This window comes from Delphinus delphis, chromosome 9, assembly GCF_949987515.2.
Source record: "Delphinus delphis chromosome 9, mDelDel1.2, whole genome shotgun sequence".
NCBI classification, from domain to species: domain Eukaryota; kingdom Metazoa; phylum Chordata; class Mammalia; order Artiodactyla; family Delphinidae; genus Delphinus; species Delphinus delphis.
In genome coordinates, this window is record NC_082691.1 from 66,565,841 (window position 1) to 66,588,805 (window position 22,965).

Below are 22,965 nucleotides of genomic sequence, written 5' to 3' on the forward strand. Positions count from 1 at the left end.
ATCAGTGCCAACTGGCACTCACCACCCAGAGAGGCTTGTCTGCTCACCCGCTGGGATGGGCGGAGGCTGGGAGCTGAGGCTTAGGCTTCAGAGGTCGGATCCCAGGGAGAGGGCTGGGGTTGGCTGCGTGAACACAGAGTGAAGGGGGCTAGTGCACCACAGCTAGCCAGGAGGGAGTCCAGAAAATGTCTGGACCTGCCTAGGAGGCAAGAGACCATTGTTTCGGGGTGCGTGAGGAGAGGGGATTCAGAGCACCAGCTAAACGAGCTCCAGAGACGGGCGTGAGCCTCGGCTACCAGCGCAGACCCCAGAGATGGGCATGAGACGCTAAGGCTGCTGCTGCCGCCACCAAGAAGCCTGTGTGCGAGCACAGGTCACTATCCACACCCCCCTTCCGGGGAGCCTGTGCACCCCGCCACTGCCAGGGTCCTGTGATCCAGAGACAACTTCCTCGAGAGAACGCACGGCACGCCTCAGGATGGTGCAACGTCATGCCAGCCTCTGCCGCCGCAGGCTCACCCCACATCCATACCCCTCCCTCCCCCTGGCCTGAGTGAGCCAGAGCCCCCTAATCAGCTGCTCCTTTAACCCCATCCTGTCTGAGCAAACAACAGACGCCCTCAGGTGACCTACTCGCAGAGGAGGGGCCAAATCCAAAGCTGAACCCCAGGAGCTGTGCGAACAAAGAAGAGAAAGGGAAATTTCTCCCACCAGCCTCAGGAGCAGCGGATTAAATCTCCACAATCAACTTGATGTACCCTGCATCTGTGGAATACCTGAATAGACAACGAATTATCTCAATATTCAGGCACTGGACTTTGGGAGCAACTGTACACTTGGGGTTTGCTTTCTGCATCTAATTTGTTTCTGGTTTTATGTTTATCTTAGTTTAGTATTTAGAGCTTATTATCATTGGTAGATTTGTTTATTGATTTGGTTGCTCTCTTCCTTTTCTTTATATATATAGATATATTTTTTTTCCTTTTTCTCTTTTTGTGAGTGTGTATGCTTCTTTGCGTGATTTTGTCTGTACAGCTTTGCTTTTGCATTTGTCCTAGTTTTGTCTGTCCATTTTTTTTTTTTTAGTATACTTTTTAGAACTTGTTATCATAGGTGGATTTGTTTATTGGTTTGGTTGCTTTCTTCTTCCTTTCTTTCTTATTTTCATGACTTTAAAATATTTTTATTTTTAATAATTCTTTTAAATTTTAATAACTTTATTTTATTATTATTTTTCTTCTTTTTTCCCTCCCTTTTCTTCTGAGCCGTGTGGCTGACAGGGTCTTGGTGCTCTGGCTGGGCATCAGGTCTGTGCCTCTGAGGTGGGAGAGCCGAGATCAGGACATTGGTCCATCAGAACCTCCCAGCTCCACGTAATATGAATGGTGAAAGCTCTCCCAGAGATCTCCACCTCAACGCTAAGATGCAGCTCCACTCAAAGACCAGCAAGCTACAGTGCTGGACATCCTATGCCAAACAACTAGCAAGACAGGAACACAACCCCACCTGTTAGCAGACAGTCTGCCTAAAATCATAATAAATTCACAGACACCCCAAAACACGCCACCTCCAGTGGTCCTGCCCAGCAGAAAGACAAGATCCAGCCTCATCCACCAGAACACAGGCACTAGTCCCCTCCACCAGGAAGACTACACAACCCGATGAATCAACCTTAGCCACTGGGGGCAGACACCAAAAACAACAGGAACAATGATCCTGCAGCCTGCAAAAAGAGAGACCCCAAACAGAGTAAGTTAAGTAAAATGAGAAGACAGAGAAACACATAGCAGATGAAGGAGCAAGGTAAAAACCCACCAGACCAAACAAATGAAAAGGAAATAGACAGTCTACTTGAAAAAGAATTCAGAGTAATGATAGTAAAGATGATCCAAAATCTTGAAAATAGAATGGAGAAAATACAAGGAACGTTTAACAAGGACCTAGAAGAACTAAAGAGTAAACAAATAATGATGAACAACACAATAAATGAAATGAAAAATTCTGTAGAAGGATTCAATAGCAGAATAACTGAGGAAGAAGAACAGATAAATGACCTGGAAGGTAAAAGAGTGGAAATAACTACCGCAGAGCAGAATAAAGAAAAAAGAATGAAGAGAATTGAGGACAGTCTCGGAGACCTCTGGGACAACATCAAACACACCAACATTCAAATTATAGGCGTTCCAGAAGAAGAAGAGAAAAAGAAAGGGACTGAGAAAATATTTGAAGAGATTATAGTTGAAAGGTTCCCTAATATAGGAAGGGAAATAGTCCATCAAGTCCAGGAAGCGCAGAGAGTCCCATACAGGATAAATCCAAGGAGAAATACACCAAGACACATATTAATCAAACTATCAAAAATTAAATACAAACAAAAATATTAAAAGCAGCAAGGAGAAAGCAACAAATAACATACAAGTGAATTGCCAAAATGTTAACAGCTGATCTTTCAGCAGAAACTCTGAAAGACAGAAGGGAGTGACAGGAAATATTTACAGTGATGAAAGGGAAAAACCTACAACCAAGATTACTCTACACAGCAAGGATCTCATTCAGATTTGATGGATAAATTTAAAGCCTTTATAGATAAGAAAAAGCTAAGAGAATTCAGCACCACCAAACCAGTTTTACAACAAATGCTAAAGGAACTTCTCTAGGCAGGAAACACAAGAGAAGGAAACACCTACAATAACAAACCCAAAACAATTAAGAAAATGGTAATAGGAACATATATATTGATAACTACCTTAAATTTAAATGGATTAAATGCTCCAAGCAAAAGATACAGACTGGCTGAATGGATACCAAAGAAAAGACCCATATATATGCTGTCTAAAAGAGACTCACTTCAGACCTAGGGACACATACAGACTGAAAGTGAGGGGTTGGAAAAAGATATTCCATGCAAATGGAAATCAAAAAAAAGCTGGAGTATCAATCTCATATCAGAGAAAATAGACCTTAAAATAAAGACTATTACAAGAGACAAAGAAGGAAACTACATAATGATCAAGGGATCAATCCAAGAAGAAGATATAACAATTGTAAATATTTATGCAGCCAACATAGCAGCACCTCAATACATAAAGCAAATGCTGACAGCCATAAAAGGGAAAATCAACAGGAACACAATCATAGTAGGGGATTTTAACACCCTCCTTTCACCAATGGACAGATCATCCAAAGTGAAAATAAACAAGGAAACACAAGCTTTAAATGATACATTAAACAAGATGGACTTAATTGATATTTATAGGACATTCCATCCAAAAACAACAGAATACACTTTCTTCTCAAGTGCTCATGGAACATTCTCCAGGACAGATCATATCTTGGGTCACAAATCAAGCCTCAGTAAATTTAAGAAAATTGAAATCATATCAAGTATATCTTCTGACCACAATGCTATGAGACTAGATATCAATTACAGGAAAAAATCTATAATAAATACAAACACATGGAGGCTAAACAATACACTACTAAATAACCAAGAGATCACTGAAGAAATCAAAGAAGAAATCAAAAAATACCTAGAAACAAATGACAATGAAAACACGATGACCCAAACCTTTGGAATGAAGCAAAAGCAGTTCTAAGAGGGAAGTTTATAGCAATAAAATCCTACCTCAAGAAACAAGAAACATCTCAAAAATAACCTAACTTTACACCTAAAGCAATTAGAGAAAGAAGAACAAAAAAACCCAAAGTTAGCAGAAGGAAAGAAATCATTAAGATCAGATCAGAAATAAAGGAAAAAGAAATGGAGGAAACAATAACAAAGATCAATAAAACTAAAACTGGTTCTTTGAGAAGATAAACAAAATTGATAAACCATTAGCCAGACTCATCAAGAAAAAAAGGGAGAAGACTCAAATCAATAGAATTAGAAAGGAAAAAGGAGAAGTAAAAACTGACACTGAAGAAATACAAAGAGTCATGAGAGATTACTGCAAGCAATTATATGCCAAAAAAATGGGCAACGTGGAAGAAATGGACATATTCTTAGAAAGGCACAGTCTTCTGAGACTGAATCAGGAAGAAATAGAAAATATAAACAGACCAATCACAAGCACTGATATTGAAATTGTGCTTAAAAATCTTCCAGCAAACAAAAGCCCAGGACCAGATGGCTTCACAGGTGAATCTTACCAAATATTTACAGAAGAGCTAACACCTATCCTTCTCAAACTCTTCCAAAGTATAGCAGAGGGAGGAACATTCCCCAACTCATTCTATGAGACCACCATCACCCTGATACCAAAACCAGACAAAGATGTCACAAAGAAAGAAAACTAAAGGCCAATATCACTGATGAACATAGATGCAAAAATCCTCAACAAAATACTAGCAAACAGAATCCACCAGCACATTAAAAGGATCATACACCACGATCAAGTGGGGTTTATCCCAGGAATGCAAGGATTCTTCAATATATGCAACTCAATCAATGTGATAACCCATATTAACAAACTGAAGGAGACAAACCATATGATCATCTCAATAGATGCAGAGAAAGCTTTTGACAAAATTCAACACCGATTTATGATAAAAACCCTCCAGAAAGTAAGCATAGAGGGAACTTACGAAGGATTAATATCCCAAATATATAAACAGCTCATGCAGCTCAATATTAAAAAAACAAACAACCCAATCCAAGAATGGGCAGAAGACCTAAATAGACATTTCTCCAAAGAAGATATACAGATTGCCAACAAACACATGAAAGGTTGCTCAACATCACTAATCATTAGAGAACTACAAATCAAAACTACAATGAGGTATCACCACACACCAGTCAGAATGGCCATCATCAGAAAGTCTACAAACAATAAATGCTGGAGAGGGTGTGGAGAAAAGGGAACCCTCTTGCACTGTTGGTGGGAATGTAAATTGATATAGCCACTAGGTAGAACAGGATGGAGATTCCTTATAAAACTAAAAATAGAACTAGCATACCACCCAGCAATCCCACTACTGGACATATACCCTGAGAAAACCATAATTCAACAAGAGCCATGTAGCACAATGTTCACTGTAGCTCTATTTACAATAGCCAGGACATGGATGCAACCTAAGTGTCCATCGACAGATGAATGAATAAAGAAGATGTAGCACATGTATACAATGGAATATTACTCAGCCATAAAAAGAAACAAAATTGAGTTATTTGTAGTGAGGTGGATGGACCTAGAGACTGTCATACAGAGTGAAGTAATTCAGAAAGAGAAAAATAAATACTGTATTCTAGCATAGATATATGGAATGTAAAACAAAACAAAACAAAAAAATGTTTCTGAAGAACCTAGGTGCAAGACAGGAATAAAGATCCAGACATAGAGAATGGACTTGAGGACACGGGGAATGGGAAGGGTAAGCTCAGACGAATTGAGAGAGTGGCATAGACATATATACACTACCAAATGTAAAATAGATAGCTAGTGGGAAGCAGCCGCATAGCACAGGGAGATCAGCTCGGTGCTTTGTGACCACCAGAGGGTTGGGATATGGAGGGTGGGAGGAAGATGCAAGAGGGAAGAGATATGGGGATACATGTATAAGTATAGCTGATTCACTTCATTATAAAGCAGAAATTAACACACCATTGTAAAGCAGTTATACTCCAATGAAGATGTTAAAAAAAAAAAAAAATCAGGGCTTCCCTGGTGGCGCAGTGGTTGGGAGTTCGCCTGCCGATGCATTGGACACGGGTTCGTGCCCCGGTCCGGGAAGATCCCACATGCCGCGGAGCAGCGGGACCCGTGAGCCATGGCCGCTGAGCCTGCGCGTCCGGAGCCTGTGCTCCGCAACGGGAGAGGCCACAACAGTGAGAGGCCTGTGTACCGCAAAAAAAAAAAAAAAAAAAAAAAAAAAAAAAATTAGCCTAATATAATGAGACTCACAATATTCATAGAGTTCTAGAAAACTCTTTATTGATTCTTTAGTTCAATGCATATTTCTTGATCACCTATTATTGACCTTCTTATGGCCGGGCAAGGTTGTAGCCATCAAGTTAAGAAAACTCACAAAGATTCCCATCCTGTCTGAGTTTACATTCTGGGGACTCGAAGAGCCACCTGGCATATCAGTTTATTTAAATATAGTTAAATCACTTTTGCTTTTTGTCATTATTCAATCACATGATAGAACAGGCAGCTGTATGGAAAGCCTCTCCTTGGGAAACTCACAAACCTACCAGTTCCCCGGGGCAGGAAGCTGGCATTCTTTGTATTACTCTGCCCTTGGGCGGGTGCTGAGGCAGAGCTCTAGAGTTTGCATAGATCGGTTCCTATGTTGGCTTTTAAGTACATTTCATAGATAAAATGAAACTACTTCTTGTATGAGTAATTAATGACATGCAGCCTTTTCTCTATTCCTTATTGATCACCTGATATGAAATATCTTCTATTTTATACACTCACAGACCCGTTTGGGAATCTGATGAAAGCTATGGATCCGCTTCCTGGGAAAAAAGCACATATACAAGCACACTAATTTGTACATGTGAATTTTAAAACATCATGGATTCTTGAAACCCATTTATTTATTTTCTGGGGGTTCATGGGTCCTAGGTGAAGAGCTCACGGTTTGTGAGATCTTACTTTTCTCAACTTCTTATTCCGTATTCCACAGATGTGAAATACCCATGAACTGACATTTTCCTCTTTAAACTTATCCCCTTGGATTGAGAAATTGTGTAAAGTTTGGGGCACCCCTATTTCCTTATTAGCATCATGATATAAGCTCTTACTGTTGAGCAAGAGCACCGGAGCCAACGTCAACCCTGCGTCTGGCTGCTGCCATGAGGCAACGTGTGGGAAACCCCAGCCCAAGGGCTGATCATTCCCCACTCAAGATGCCTTATACTGGCTTTCATTTCTTCTTTCCGGTTTGTAACAGTAAAGCCAAAGTTCTTTTGTATATTTACTTTACATATTTGAGCGAGCTCTTTTATTTCAGTTTGTATTCCTCTTTTTGCCTTTCGTAAAATCTGTTGAACACCTTATCTTGGCCATTTGGAGAACAGGTACTGGGCTGCCTCCCTTTTCCCTGCCATGAGGAAATACATACAGAGGATGAAATGGTGACATTAATTTAGAATTGGTTATGAAATTCATTTTTCAGTGTGGCCCTCCAAAGATGTTCATGTCCTAATCTGGGAATATGTTACCTTACATGGCAAAAGAGATTTTGCAGATGTGATTAAGTTAGAGATCTTGAACTAGGGAGATTACTCTGGACTACCTGAATAGGGCCAACATATTACGAGAGTCCTTATAAGAGAGAGGCCGAAGGGCAAAGTAAGAGTGGGAGATGTGACAATGGAAGCAAAGTTTGGAGTGATGTGAAGAAGGGGCCACAAGCCAAGAAATACAAGCAGCCTCTAAAAGCTGGAAAGGCAAGGAAACAGATTCTCCCCAAGAACCTTCACAAGAAATGCAGCTCTGCCAACTCTTTCAGTTTAAACTGCAAAACTCAGTTTGGATTTCTGAGCTTCAGAACTGTAAGACAATAAATTTGTGTTATTTTAAGCTACCGTTGGTTGTAATCTGTTACAGCAGCAATAGGGAACTAATACAATCATTGACTATGTCATTCAAAAAGAACAAAGAGGTAAAGTAGAAGCAAGATCAGCCTTCCTGAGGAACCCACTTGGGCTCTGTCCCCTAAAACGTCTGGACTACAAGGTGCCTGGAGTTCGCCCAGGTGAATGTGGTTGTTTCTCCTCACTGGCTGACTCTAGATGGCTATGCCTTCATAGTTCTTGTGTGCGCTTCTCATAGTCTTTTTGTCTCCTCCCTCACTTCTTACAGACAGTGTACATGCTTCCTTGCTCTCATTTGATACCTTCATTCTTTTGTGGGCTAAAAACCAAACAAATTATGGTTCTCTTTAAAAAAAGAGAAAATAGGCTTTGAATGAGAGCTCAAGGAAATCTATCAAAGGACCACATGATCTTTTTTTTTCTAATTTTATTTTATTTTTATTTTTTGCCTGGGTTGAGTCTTTGTTGCTGTGCACAGGCTTTCTCTAGTTGTGGCGAGTGGGGACTACTCTTTGCTGCAATGCATGGGCTTCTCATTGCGGTGGCTTCTCTTGTTGCAGAGCACAGCCTCTAGGCACGTGGGCTTCAGGAGCTGTGTCACGCGGGCTCAGTAGTTATGGCTCGTGGGATCTAGAGTGCAGGCTTAGTAGTTGTGGTGCACAGGCTTAGCTGCTCCGCGACATGTGGGATCTTCCCGGACCAGGGCTCGAACCTGTGTCCCCTGCATTGACAGGCGGATTCTTAACCACTGTGCCACCAGGGAAGTCCCACAGACCATATGATATTTAAAGGTTTTACTGTGGCCTCTATTTTGACCCCAAAGGCTCTGTAGTTTGTCATCTATGTTCAGAATAGTTTGATATTCTGGATAAGCATTCCCCAAATAAACAAGAGTTAGCTCTGTATTATTAGATATACATCTCAGAAGTAATTTTACATCAATCAATAATTACTATGGTGCCATGTCATACGCAGGTGAAGAGAAAGTTAACTGGAAGTCTGCTTACCTTGTGTTGCTTGTGCATCTTGTTGCAATCTTGAACCTTAGTTTCTCCCTCTGTAAAATGAGCTTCACAGCACTTTCTCTCTCTTCTTCTTTACTTGATTCTTACAACTACCAGATGAGATATTATACGAAAGTGCTATTATTTTTAGCTACAAAGTGTGACAGAATAATGCTTGATATCAAAAGTCACAGTGAAAGTTTTATTTATCTCTACTAGTGTACTAGTGTTTGGATATATCAAGATTTTCTTTAGGTTGTTTGGTAGAAATTCATTCATCCATTCTTTCATCATTCATTTATTCAGTTAGTACTAGCTGGGCACGTTTTTATTTTTATTTTTGATAATCTCTAACTCTTAATTGTCCTGCAGCTTTCATATTGATTGAAACCTAGAGAATTTAGCATGTAACTCCTTCCAGGGACCCTTTGTCTAGGGCAGCCAGGCCTCGAGATTTACTGGCCTAGGTAAGAAAATGACATAAGAGGGTTTCAGATCAGACAGAAAGGAGAAGGGGAAGCCTGTCCCTTCTGGGCCAGCAAAGTAGAGGAGAAGGACAGCAGAGACAGGTGAACAAGCAGTCAGACATATATAATACAACTTCTCTCCCTCCAGCCAAACTGAGGGTCCTAGGTGTTAGAAAGATTGCGGGGGCAGCCGGGAGCAGAGAGGTTTTCACTCTGCTTGCTGTTTGGGACTGTGAGAGGACCCCATCACAGGAGTGTCTCAGCTGCATGAGGTGACTGTGGCAGACTAAAACGTGGGATGCAGCAGGTCTGCAAGGGAGGAGGTCTGAATTAGAATTCCCCAGTGTCTTTCCCACCACCCTGAAATCTCCTCATTTCCTCACACCCAGATGCCATCTTGAAAAGGAGAAGGTAGGGGATCTGGAAGGTTGAGTGTTTATCCAACAGACCTGATCACCCCAGAAAGGTAACTGAAACTCACAGAGACTGAGATTTACTCATTGGCACGTTTAAAGTGTGACCTCAATGCACATTATCCACAGGATGAAAGGAAGATTCCATCATTTGTAGAAAATAAGGAAGCTGTATCTTATTCACAAAAGCTGGCAGTGTGTGCAACTTTTTTTTTTTTTTTTTTTTTTTGGCGGTAACGCGGGCCTCTCACTGTTGTGGCCTCTCCCGTTGCGGAGCACAGGCTCCAGACGCGCAGGCTCAGCGGCCATGGCTCACGGGCCCAGCCGCCCCGCGGCATGTGGGATCTTCCCGGACCGGGGCACGAACCCATGTCCCCTGCATCGGCAGGCGGACTCTTAACCACTGCGCCACCAGGGAAGCCCAGTGTGTGCAATTTTTGACCCCAGTTAACACGGCAATGATATCAAGAATGAAGGGGTTTGTAATGGGGGGACCCAGTTCTTGCCCTGGAATAAGATCAGTTAGTTCAGCCTTTAGGCTGAAGGACTAAAGGCCATGGAGGAATTATGCCAGGAGAGCCGGGGGGCACAGAGCCAAAAGGTGGCTAACTCAGCTCAGGCAGCAGGGGGGCTTTTCTGAGGGGGGCGGTGCAGTTACTGGGGGCAGGGAATGTGCTCACCTCTTACAGGGAGTGGGGCTCTCTGAGGCCACGAAACTGAGCTGCAGAAGCCTGGCACCTTCTTTAGGCTCTTCTGGTTATAAGTTACCGGAATTCGTGGGAACCAGCTTGAGCAAAACTTAAATTTCAGTGGAAGAGTATTACAGTAGCTCATGGATGCCAAGGGCAGAGAAGCCACAGGGCCTTAGGAAGACATAGGACCGGGAACTATAAGAAATCCAGAACGGTATCCTCGCTGTTTTTCTCTGAGCCTCCCCTTCATTCTTCCCTTTGACTTTGGACTATCTTCCCTTCCCAGGTTCAGCCCTGAGAGCCACCAAGAGCGTCTGCGTTTACATGTTGCAGAGCCAAGTTTCTCTCCAACTCAGTTACAATTCTCCACAAAAGGACTCATCTGCCTTCTCTAGACCCATCAACTCTGGCTGGGAGAGAGAGCGATCAAGTGCAAAACTGCTCCCAAAGCAATGTTGTGGATGGGACGGGAGGGGAGGGGAGGGGAGGGGCCGGGTATGAATAAGGGGGCTAGGCTCCTTTTTCCTTCCTGGTACTCTCGCCACTGAATTCAGCAGATTCTAGAGCGCAGATTGAATGGCCGGGAGGAGGGGAGTGGCAGTGGGCAGAAGAGAGCCCGGTACCCATGGACTTGGGAAAGCAAGAGTCAGCATTCTCATGGTAAGTCAGGAAACAGAGCAGTAGGGGGTGGCTAAAGGACCACGGGCACATTTTATCTCACTTGTTTATTATACCACCTTGAAGAAATTAAGTGAAACTGTCAGTGAGGAAAACGAAATTAATGGTGGGGAAATAATCCAAAGACAGAAAATTGGTTAAACATTATACTGGGATTTCACAACAGGTTGGGGTACTGGTTTTCTCATGGCTCCTTAATGAATCTTATGGAAAAACTCGTAGTATAATTTTAATGTGATTTTGATTGCTTTGTTCTCAGGTCAGCCTGAGAAGTTTCTCATGATGCAAAATGATTCATTTTTCTAAGAAGCTTGCATAAATAAAAGTATAAGTGCTGAGGTGTCTGAGAATTGGGGGGAAGGGGGTGGAGAAGATAAGTGTGGGGAGAAAGTGAGAGGTGGCCAGAAAGAGGGGCTTTCTCTCTACTCCATCAGAGCCAGAAGTGGAAGTACTCCTGTGTTTGGTTTTTAATTGATTCAATATCAGAGATCCATTCAAAATTCAAGATGAAAAATGTAAAATATTTTGTGTCACTTTATGGATGTTTTCATTTTTCTGCCTTCACATTTCGAGGTATGATTGCACACAGCAAAATGTGCAGATCTTAAACGTGCAGTTCAGTGAGTTTTGACACATGTATATTTGTGTAACTGTATCATTTCATTTTTAAATGTTTTTTCTTTATATGACCTAACTTAATGAACGCTAAAATAGCTTTGGCACAGTAGTCAAGATTCATAAATCAAATGAATTTTCCTGATTTGGAATTTCATGAGGTTTATTGAAGCAACTATGTGAATTACCATTTTAATGTCATGTTCCCTACACCAAGCACAAAACCATGCCTGGCTCATAGAACATGAATAAATGTCTTCTAGATTGAAGTAAATTGTTGGCTTTATTTTTAAAATTAAGTTGCCCGAGTCTTTGCCTTCAGTAATAAATAACATTAAGTTTGGCAATTTTGTTTGAGTTATTTTTTAACCGCTTTTTATTATAAAAGTAAATCATTTTTATTGTTCAAAGATGAAAAAAATGTAGAAAGGCTTCCCCACCAATTTTCTCACCAGTTCTATTCTAGATATAACCAATATTTATAGTTTGGTACATACTCTCCCTGGTATTTTATGCCTATAAATTTTTTAAATAAAAAAATACTGTCATACATTTTTATAAACTGTTTTCTCTTTACATTTACCAATAAACATTTGTCTCATATCCACAATTATGTGTCCACACTTCCATTTTAAATAATGCATACAGCGTATTGCATGGAATTTACTTTAAAAATACCGTATTGTTGAAACTTTGGATTATTTCCATATGTTTTTTATTAAAACCCACACTATGTTATACATCCCCAAAGTGAAAACATTTTCCAATCTACTAATTATTTCCTTAGGATAAAATCATACCAGAGTAATTACTTAGTCAGTGTTATATGCATTGTTTTAAAGACTGTTTCAGGTAGCAAGGTTTCCCATGAGAAATTCTTTGACAGTTGGGCTTCATCAGATGCATAGGATAGGTCTTTATTCTCTCCTCATTACACCAACAAAGGCAGAAAATATGTCATTGTTTTAATTTGTATTTTTTTTGTTTCTGTTGAGGTTGGGACTTTTCCCTTTATGTTTATTCTCTCTACATATATTTTTCTTTTGAAAAATGCTTGTTTATGTGTTCTTTATCTTTTTGGACTGCTCATGTATTTTCTTACTGATCTGTAATAGCAGTTTATATATTTTATATATACATATACATATATATATATACACATATATATTATATATATGGAAACCATTGCACTTTTATGTATGTTACAGACACTGTTCCCTGTTTGTCTTTTGCCTTCGGATTGTGTTTGCTGTTGCAGTTCTCATGAAGCACCACAGGTCAGCACTGCAGAGCCCCAAGCATGGGGTGCAAAGCAGGAAGGAGGGTCTGAGAGAGCTGAGGCTGGAGAGTCAGGCACAGGCCAGCTCGCTTAAGGGCTGGCTGCTCATGCAAAGGACCTCAGAGGTTCTACTGAAGAGGGAAGGATTTAAAAATATCTCGGGAGTGAAGTCTTCAGGTTTTGCTGACAAGATGAGGGATGTGAGAGTGAGGGACGTCTGGCCCAGGCAGTGAGGTGGAGAGCGATGCCTTGAACTAGGTGAAGGCCACCAGGTGGAAGCATGCGTGGGAGGAAGATGATGAGCACTATGTAGTGTATCATCTTTGCATTGTCTGCAACACCCAAGTATAATGGGCCTTCAGAGCCCTCAGCTGAATTCAGTCCCTGGCACGTGGTGAATTTCCCAGGGGGTTGGGTTTACTTGAACTCATCGTCAGCCTGCATCTAGTAGGGTGTTCTCCTCTTTGGTGACTTTTGACCTCTGTGCTTGGTGCCAGCCCCTCACAACTAATTTTAATAATCTCAGTTCTGCTTCTTTGGAACCCACAGATCCCAAAGAGAATAAAGGTCACAAGTGACATTCCCTTTACATCTGGCTGAGGGCCAGGACCTTCCTAGGGCCTTTGTTTCCTTTCTTTTTCTACTCTGGGGTTTGTGTGGCTTTCCTGACTAAGGTCAGTGTTTCTATGGCTCTGCGTGGATTTCCTGGTAGAATCCAAAAAGTGGCTTTCTCCCCTTTTTAATCTTCAGCAACTTCTTTGGCTCAGGTGGAGCAACCCATTGTGAACTCTCTTTCAGCCTCAGGGAAATTAGACGGTCCCTAGAGAAGGTATTGCTCTGATCAGCAGTGACATGAAACGCCACTGCCACACAGCAACTGCGGGGAGCTGCAGGTCATCCTGTGGCTGCTGATGGGTGAGAGAGACAGTGTTCTAACTCTGGGGGAAAACAAAGGCAAGAGGGTTATTGGGTGAGTGGGTGGAGCAGCGGGTGTTAGAGGGATGGCTCTGAACAGAAAAGCTTGCAGGAAATTCAGAACAAAAGCTACTTAATTCTGCAGTTTCCAATATTCACAGCTATTATAAAGCTCACATTTGGGCTAATTCTACAAGTTACTAATCACCCCCTACTAGCTGTATTGGCTCTGTGATCACATAGAACTTCACGAGCAATTAAAACTTCCCCCTTGCATGTAGAATGGCCTGACTATAAAGCTCAGGAGGATTGGTCCATGTAGAAGAGGCAGCTGCAATAGTTCTCCACCTGAGATCCCTGGAAAGACTGCACCCATCTGCTCTCCATTCCTCCATCCACAAACAGCTCTAAAGGTTATGCAACCTGTGGGCAAGCAAGCTTTTTCTCAGGTGCTAGAGAGGGCTTGGTCATGAGAGGAAGCAATATGGTCTACCCCATAAGTAAACTTTGCATCCCTTTGATATTTCATACTATCTCTTCTTTTTCATTCGCACTGAAAATATTATTGGGTACCTACTTTGTGCTATGCCATGCCAGTCATGGACAACTGAGAGATGAATTAAAATACATCCTGTGTCCTGGAGAAGCCAATGGGCAGGAGGAGGCCATAGGCACATCAGAACTTAGAATCCAGTGCCATTGTTGCTGTACAGATGCATGAACAAGTCCTGTGGGATCACAAAAAAGGATGCAAGTAACTCCATGTGTTGGGGCTTCACAGAGGTCTATGCAATGCAGACTTGTACAGGTAAGAAGGATTTCAGTAAGAGGAAAGCGTGGAGGGAGAAGCTTTGCATGCAGATGCATGGAGGATTCCTGAAGACAGTGGCTGGAACGTAGGGTGCCCAGGAAGAGAGGGCAGAGCTGAGAGTGGAATGTAGGAAGACGGCAGCATGGGAAGAATCTAGAGCCGTGTGTGTGCATTTTCTGCAGAAGAAAGGAGAAACATTGCCCCTTCAGTCACCTTAGGTTGTGTGTAGGGAGCTCTGGAAGACCATGCAGAAGTGGACAAGGCATAGAGGGTTACTTTCCATCCTTTAAACAGACAGCGGCTGTAGAAACCGAAGAGTTTTCCCTATTAGTTTTTACTTCCATTTCATTATCAACAACAAATATTTATGCAGCCTCTGGAGGGAAGTGAGTCCCACAGACAGTGACGGGCAGGAGATACAGAGGTTATTCAAAAGACGCAGTCCTTGGGGCCTTATGTTTACAATTTAAAATGGAAACACATAAGAAGAATTAATAGTAGGACAGATGTACAACATGTCTGTTCATCAAATGTTAGCTATAAGGCTTTGCTGTGTTCTTTTATTTTGTTTGCACCTTAGCATAGTGGCTTTCAAACATTTTTAACGATGACCCAAAGGAAGAAATACATTTTATGCTGTGACCCCGAACAGGTACAAAAATGTCATCAAGTACTGTTGAGATGCACTCTGATATTTTATATCCTCTTTTATTTTATTATTTTCTAAAAATGCTGGTCACTGACCCTCTAAATCGATTTTATGACCCACTGCTCGGTTATAACTTGCAGCTTGAAAATTCCTGTCTTCCCATGTCTTTGAGGGGGTGATGTGTGTGTAGGGGAGGGGAATGAGATCACAGATCGGGGAGAGAAAGAGTGAGCACGTCCGTGGTGAGGAAAGGGGCAGCATGAGCAATCACCACAGTGACTTTCTGTGCCTGAAGAGGGGAGTGAATGACCAAGGGGATTCGCTAAGAAGGGGGATTTATTTGCTCCAACTTAGAAGACAATTTTTTGATATTTGGTAAAGGTATAGAGTAGCATGGATAAAATTATGTTATGTGGAACATAACATAGTTTTAAAGAATAATGGATATTCTTTAAAAAATTGTTGAGTGATGAAATAAACTTGAGTAATGTTAAGCTTGAGCAATCATCCCCAAATTGGATGGCCACAAAACATATTTAAAGAGCTGAAAACATTTCCAGTAACAAAATAATTTTATCCTTTTTAAAAAGCCCAGGATTATAAACAGAAATATAGATCAATGGAATAGGATAGAAAGCCCAGAGATAAACCCACGCACATATCGTCACCTTATCTTTGATAAAGGAGGCAGGAATATCCAATGGGGAAAAGATAGCCTCTTCAATAAATGGTGCTGGGAAAACTGGACAGCTACATGTAAAAGAATGAAATTAGAATGTTCCCTAACAACATACACAAAAATAAACTCAAAATGGATTAAAGACCTAATTGTAAGGCCAGACACTATAAAACTCTTAGAGGAAAACATAAGCAGAACACTCTATGACATAAATCACAGCAAGATCCTTTTTGACCCACCTCCTAGAGTACTGGAAATAAAAATAAACAAATGGGACCTAATGGAACTTAAAAGCTTTTGCACAGCAAAGGAAACCATAAACAAGACGAAAAGACAACCCTCAGAATGGGAGAAAGTATTTGCAAACGAAGCAACTGACAAAGGATTAATCTCCAAAATATACAAGCAGCTCATGCAGCTCAATATCAAAAAAACAAACAACCCAGTCCAAAAATGGGCAGAAGACCTAAGTAGACATTTCTCCAAAGAAGATATACAGATTGCCAACAAACACATGATAGGATGCTCAACATCACTAATCATTAGAGAAATGCAAATGAAAACTACAATGAGGTATCACCTCACACCGGTCAGAATGGCCATCATCAGAAAATCTACAAACAATAAATGCTGGAGAGGGTGTGGAGAAAAGGGAACCCTCTTGCACTGTTGGTGGGAATGTAAATTGATACAGCCATTATGGAGAACAGTATGGAGGTTCCTTAAAAAACTAAAAATAGAATTACCATATGACCCAGCAATCCCACTACTGGACATATACCCTGAGAAAACCATAATTCAAAGAGTCATGTACCTCAGTGTTCATTGCAGCATTATTTACAATAGCCAAGACATGGAAGCAACCTAAATGTCCATTAACAGATGACTAGGTAAAGAAGATGTGGCACATATATACAATGGAATACTACTCAGCCATAAAAAGAAACGAAATTGAATTATTTGTAGTGAGGTGGATGGACCTAGAGTCTGTCATATAGAGTGAAGTAAGTCAGAAAGAGAAAAAAAATACCATATGCTAACACATATATAGGGAATCTAAAAAAAAAAAAAAAAAAGGTTCTGAAGACCCTAGGGGTAGGACAGGAACAAAGACACAGATGTAGAGAATGGACATGAAGACACAGGAAGGGGGAAGGGTAAGCTGGGAAGAGGTTAGAGAGTAGCATGGACATATATACGCTACCAAATGTAAAATAGATAGCTAGTGGGAAGCAGCCGCAGAGCACAGGGAGATCAGCTTGGTGCTTTGTGACCACCTAGAGGGGTGGGATAGGGAGGGTGGGAGGGAGACGCAAGTGGGAGGAAATATGGGGATATATGTATGGCTGATTCACTTTGTTATACAGCAGAAACTAGCACAACAATGTAAAGCAATTATACTCCAATAAAGATGTTAAAAAATTAAATAAAAAAAAAGCCCAGGATTTTATTCATTAGATTAAAGAACCATTTGTGTTCTGTCCTATTACCATCTTGCAGAAGAGTTTGGGAAACGCAGGTATAGACAGGTATCATTGCAGAAGACAAAGCAGAGGGTGCAGAGTCATATGAGAGAGGGTTTGTGTCCATGGGGACCTTCCTACTTGTGATGGGTCTAAGCCAGGCAAATGTCTTCTGTAAAGAGCCAGGTAGTCAAGATTGCAGGCTTTGGGAATTCTCTGGAGGTCCAGTGGTTAAGACTTGGAAATTTCACTGCCATGGGCCCGAGTTGGATCCCTGGTTGGAGAACTAAGATCCTGCAAATAAATAAATAAATAAAAGCTCGTAGGCTTTGTTCTCCATTGCAGCTACTCAACTCTGCCACTATACTGTGAAAGCAGCCGTAGGCAATACACAAGCGGGTGAGTAGGCTGTGTTCCTGTTCAATTTTATTTATAGACATTGAAATTTGAATGTCACATGATTTTCCTGTGTCAAGAAATCTTATTCTTCTTTGTATGTTTTCCCAACCATTAAAACATGTAAACACCATTCTTAGCTTGTGTGTTATACAAAAACAGGCAGCAGGCTGGATCTCGTCTATGGGTCATAGTTTGCCAGCCACTGGTCTAAATCTTTAGGTTTTGCCTCTTTGCAACTCGAGGGAGAGTCCAAGAGTCCAAGTGAGGACCCAGGAAGGCCAGGAGGCTGGGATTTCAGGGAGCCCATGCTAAGAAAAGCTGGCTGGAGGACATCTGAGCAGTTAATATCTGGGTTACAATTGTGTTATAACCCTCAGGAGGTGGGAGACTATTATTAGAAGTCAGTTGTATTAGTTATGGTAACACTGGCTGCTGAAACAACCCCTGAACATAATAAAAGTCTATTTCTCACTTTCCAAAATAGGTGTTTCTGATGATCAGCGGGTGTTTCTCCTCCAAGTGGAGATTAAAGGACCTAGGCTGCTTCCTTCCTGTGTCCCCATCACCTTTATCATTCAGTTCTCCAGGTACTGTGGTCCCTGGCAATAGTCTGCAGAAGGGAAAGAGCTTGGAGGATCTTGTCTGGGAGGTTCTTATAGATCAGGAAGTGGCACACCTCACTTCTGCTCACATTCTATTGGCCAGAACCCAGTCGCATGGCTACAGCTGACCTCAAGGGAGGCTGGGAATTATAGTCTTACCTGTGTGGCCAGGAAGAAGAGGAAATGGATTTGATGAACACCAGTCAATGAAGAAGTAGAGAAGGCGTTCCAGTAGAGGGGACAGCATAAATAAAGGCATGGAGGGGGAAAACAGGTGAAACAGGGAACTACAAGCCATTTGTGGTTGTCAGAAATGTTCGCGGAAAGCAGAGGTTAGAGATGGGAAGCTTGTGGTACAGTGCTCAGCCCTAACCGCCCTCTCCCCCGAACTCCGCCTTGCATAGGATAGAGATGGTTGGGGCATTTAATGGGAAGAGTGAAATGAGTATTTGTACAGGGTGGGTGGGAGGTGTTCTCTGCTCTTCTCTTCCCTGCCTTCAAAGCAGTAAGATCAGTGACGTCAGAGTAAGTGCGGGGAAGAAGAGACAAGAAGCAGGGTGATCAGGCTCCCGTTCACTTAGGTTCCAAACTGCTAGGCTCTGCATCTTCACGCACTTCCTGACAATCCAGTGTCTCAATGGAATGGCCAGAGACGGGGAGCCCACGCTCCAGGTGTAAAGAATCAGCATTTGGTTGGCATATTCTTTGCCTTCTTTCCCTGCAAAAGCTTCAGATGCACCAGTGGATGACTGGACGCACTAAACGGAGACAGGCACACTCACCTTGTGCTAAAAGCTTTCTCGACTCCTGCTGTGTTGTTTTACCTCCTCTTTCTTTCAAATGCCTAGAGAAAAAGTGCAGACCCTTCCAGGGAGACTGTGACATCCTCCTGGGAACACGTCCAAGCCCAGGATGAGGTGTATTAAAGGGTGAAGGAAACTACCATCTGCATTAACTAAGTCTAGTCAAGGAAATTGTTTCTGTCTGCCCGGGCTTGACAAATCAATCGATCTATCTCACTGTTCCCTGGGTTTCCTGAGAGCAAGCTCTCAGCTTTTCTGTACAAATATATCCCAGTATTGGGCTCGAGTGATAGGAGGTTATCAGCGATCATATGAGAAAAGAACCCTTCTCCAACAACACTTCTTAGCCCTGAATTGCTCTTATCCACACAGCTTAAAAGGAGGAACGTACCTTTTAACATTAAGCACCCCTCCTTTAGTGATACTGTCCCTGTTGTTCCTCGCAGGCTGTGTGATTACACCACTAAAGGACACTGGTTGATGCCGTCATCTCCCTTCCAGACCCTTTTCTCTCTCCCTGCATCCCTTTCAATGACGTTCATGCACCTTCTTCTCAGCCTCCACTCCTGCCTCCATCAGGTCACAACCAAAACATCCCAAAGCCACTTGAGATGGCCCAGGCAATCATGGACAGGATAGCTGCAAATTACAGCTATGTAATTTGCAGGCCCCTGTGCAAAAAGAAAATGTGGACCCCTTGTTCAAAAAGCAGGAAAAAAGAACCATATGTTGATTTTGTCATGCCATGGGTGATGGGAGAGTTTAGTCCTCCCGTTTTAGTTTGCTAGGGCTGCTATAACAAGATGCCACAAACTGGGTGGCTTAAACATCAGAAATGTATTTTCTCACAGTTCTGGAGGCTGGAAGTCTAATATCAAGGTGCTGAAAGGTTTGGTTTCTCCTGAGGCCTCTTTGCTTAACTTATAGATGGCTACCTTCTTGCTGTGCTCTCACATGGCCTCTTCTCTGAGTATGGGCCTCTCTGGTGTCTGTTCCTCTTCTTATAAGCACACCAGTCCTGTTGGATTAGAGCTCCACCCTATGATCCCATTTAACCTTAATTACACTTCTTTAAAGGCCCTATCTCCAAATACAATCACATTCTGATGCACCGGAGGGTTAGGGCTTCACCATATGAATTTTGGGAGGACACCATTCAGTCCATAACACTCCAAAGTAAGATGTGCTGCTGTCACCAAATGAAGGGGAAAAAGCTGCCAGGTAGGCAAGAGCAACAGATGGCTCCAAACTTGCTCCTCTGGACCCTCATCATAACACAAACGTGTTTGCCCAACCCCTGCTGTTTTAAAAACTTTTTTTTGATACAATTCTGTTTTTTAATGGTATAAATGTATTAGGGTTGAGGGAAGAGATTTGAGAGCCTAAAGGAATTATAGTTCTTCTCAGTTAATCTCAGACCCATTCACCCCCTCCTCTGCTGTAATACTATAGGCTGAGAGTAGAAAAATAGATTCTGAGCAAGGTGGGGGAGACCCAGGTTTATCACCTGGACCATGTGAGCCCATTTCAAGTGTTGGTCACATTTCCTCATTAATCCTTAGGGTAAATACTACATTGATACTTCTGTGAGATTTACTAGAATAACAACCAAATTCTTCACTGGCTCTCTCTCTTTTCTTGACATAAATTAAATCTTCCTCCCTCTTTCTCTCCTCTTTCTATACCTCAGATTTGTCCCAAATCCTCTCTTTAAGACCTATGGAGGATTAGAGATTTATCACTATATATCAGCTCTTAGGTTTGCCTTCTTCTCTGTCTAGCTCTTCCCCATTATCCACAGCTCATTATTTGTATTCAGCAACATATATTTATTGAACACTACTTTGTACCAGGCATTGTTCTGGGTAATTTGGAGGCATCAGGGAACAAACCAGATGAAGATATCTATGTTAGGAGAACTTACTTTCTACCAGAGAGATAGTGAGAGAATTTACCACAAATATCATAAATAAGTAAATCACATATGGTAGATGCTGATGATGCCATGGGAAAAGAAAAGTAGAAGAGCAAGATACAGAGGAGGGGGAATTCCAGGGCTTGGGGACATATTGATATATTAGAGTTCTCAGGGTGGGTCTCTTGCTGAAGATGATGTGCTGGATAGTCTCCGTTAGCCCTTCCAGATCTATTATTTGCCTTTCATCCTGTTCTGTGCCCTGGGAGGATGACTTATATGGGCTGCACCAATGGGCCCTCTCACTCTCTGACTTCCCATTGAGTTGGGCCAAAGGATGACACTGGCAGGGCATTGGAAGGCGGTAGTGCATTGAAATCAAGGTATTTATTCCTCTGGCTACCTCCTCGCTAGGTTACAGGTTGGCAGTGGCTACAGTCCTTACTGAAGTTTACAGCTCTTTCCAGGTTCCCTCCCTTGAGTTCCAAGGGGTGCTCCCACTGTTGCTAACCCTGTTGTTCTTCTCTATCCCTTGTTGGTTTCTATTAAATCTGCCCACATCTTTGTAAAATGTCCCTTTATTACACTCTCTAATTACCCCAATTTGAATGTACTACTTGTTTCCTGCCAGCATCTTGAATTACATAGTAATTAGTACTGACAGAAGTGCCGCTGGGACACAGCCTCTTAAAATGAGGTTCTGTGATTGGGTTGCCTGTATTTGAGGAGGGTATAGATAATTTCCACGATGGGAGGAGAGGGAAAGGGATAAGACACATATAATCCTTGGCATGCAAAAGTGTCTCCTCTTACCCAGTTCTCACCCCCTAGTTATTTTCCCACTCCTAAAAGTATAGTGAGAACTGATGTACTCAACTGGCAGAATACTCACATTAGTTCCCTATGGTGTGGAATGAAGATTATATTGATAGGAAGAGCCAAGTAGAGGCCCCAAAATAATCAGCTTAAAGTAATGTGGCATCCCTGGAGGAACTGCAAAGTTTAATGCCATCATCAGAGACTTAGGAGGTGCAGGCGTGATTATACCTACTGCATTTCCATTTAACTAGTCTGTTTGGCAGGTGCAAAAACCAGATGGTCTTAGATAATAATTGTAGATTGTCCCAGACTTAAGGAGGTGGTTATGGAAATCACAGTTGAGATTTTGGATGTGGTATCGTTACTGAAGCAAATTAATAATTACTCCTGGTGCCTGGTTTTTAGCTACTGACATGCAAATGCTCTCGATAGACAGTGGGAAAGGTGGCTGTTGGTCACTGTCCTTCCTTGGCAACATAGGTGCTTGTTCAATGAGCTAATGTAGAGAGTGGCAATAGAAACAAAGATGGAGGCTTAATATGGACTTTCATTCCCAAGGTTGATTTGGAGAGAGCTGCTACCGATTGCCCAACTTTCCAACATCAGAGGCCAACTTTGAGTCCTAATAAAACACCATTCCCCAAAGTAGACAATGATTTGTCCTCAGAGGAATAGATATATATCCCAGATACACATTTGCCTTCATTTCTCTAAGTGCTTCTGCTGGCATTCCCACTCATGGGCCTACAAATGCCCTATCCATTGACATGGTATCTCACAAAATGTTGCAGCCATCTAAGGCACTTATTTGGCGGTGAAGGAGGGGTGGCAAAGGGCTGTTGACTTTGGCATTCACTACTCTCTCCTGTCACCCAGAAACAGATGGCTTGATAGACTACTGGAATGGTCTGATGAAGGTAATTCCTTACAAGTAGTTACCTTAAACCAGTGGACAATATCTGGTGCCATGTTCCCTGGAGCCTGAGTGCATGGGCCTAAGAACCAAGAGAAATGAGAGTGGCTGGAGTAGTGTTTGGTATTATCCTTATCTGGAGATCTGTATTCTAGGAAGGAATGTTCTGCCTGAAATCAGAGTCATAGTTCAATTAAATTTGGAGCTAAGCCTACTCCCAGGCCATTTTAGGGCTCCTCTTAACCACTGAACTAACAAACAAAGAAGGTGTGGAGTGGTCACTGTTCTGTCTGGGGGAATTGATAC